This window comes from Eublepharis macularius, chromosome 9, assembly GCF_028583425.1.
Source record: "Eublepharis macularius isolate TG4126 chromosome 9, MPM_Emac_v1.0, whole genome shotgun sequence".
Lineage (NCBI taxonomy): Eukaryota > Metazoa > Chordata > Lepidosauria > Squamata > Eublepharidae > Eublepharis > Eublepharis macularius.
The window spans coordinates 11130285-11131342 of NC_072798.1; the positions used below are offsets into that span (position 1 = coordinate 11130285).

Below are 1058 nucleotides of genomic sequence, written 5' to 3' on the forward strand. Positions count from 1 at the left end.
GATTGAGCCAAGAAATAGAAAATCTTGAACAATTTCAATTGCCTCATTGTCAACTTTAAAATTCTATAATTCCTTAGTAGTCATTACTTTTGTTTTCTTGATGTTCAGTTGTAATCCTGCACTGGCACTTTCTCCTTTAACCTTCAACAGTAATCGTTTCACATCTTCACCATTTTCTGCCAGTAACGTAGAGTCATCTGCATATCTCAGATTGTTAATGATCCTTCCACCAGTTTTCACTCCACTTTCTTCAAGATCTATTCCAGCCTCCCTTATGATATACTCTGCATAGAGGTTGAACAGGTAGGGAGATAATATGCATCCTTGTGAACACCAAATTGTTTAGATGAGTGCATGTAGGTTTTTGAAGGACATTATCTATAGATGGTTCCTCTAGTCATTTGTGAATTGCTGGTGGACTTGCTGAAAATGTGGCTGCTTCCACACATGTTGGATAATTCACTTTCAATACTATTTAGTGAACATTTGGAATGGCTTTTCCATGTGTGGAACAAAAATTCCACTTCCAAAGGATTGCTAAAGTGTATTGAAAGTGGATTATCCATCGTGTGTGGAAGCAGCCTATGTCAGGATACTAGCCAAGATGCCTTAAGAGAACATTCTCAGCAAACCTTTGAATACTAGGAGGTAATAACTGGGGTTGCCTTAGCCTCTGAGTCCTTCTCATTGGCCCTCCATGGATCCACTGTATAAAGCAAGTCGATCCTTTCAAATGGAGACACCAGGGATTGAACTTGGAACCTTCTGCATGCCAAGCAGACGCTCTACCTCTAAGCTATGCCTCCCAACACAATTCCACATGGTCAGTGTGACGGTCTAACTATCTAACTACTGGCAAAATATAGCTGGGTCTATTTGGCTCAGCATCAAATTATTTAGATGCCTGGAGAACCCTGGGTTTCTGCAAAATGGTGTATGGGAGAAAATGAAGCCGATCCAAACAGAGCAGCAGCCATTCATGTTGCTGAAGTCTACATAGAGGAACAGCAAATAGTAGGGTTTTTTTTTAAGGATTCATTTATGGCTAATTTGTATGA

General features: G+C 40.0%; 1 non-coding gene across 1 annotated transcript; it reads right to left on the bottom strand.

Annotated features, from left to right (window-relative positions):
• Positions 1 to 734: 734 nt before the first annotated feature.
• On the bottom strand, positions 735 to 806 carry TRNAA-GGC (transfer RNA alanine (anticodon GGC)). Its single transcript has one exon. It is a non-coding gene; the product is annotated as a tRNA-Ala (tRNA).
• Between the last annotated feature and the right edge of the window lie 252 nt (positions 807 to 1058).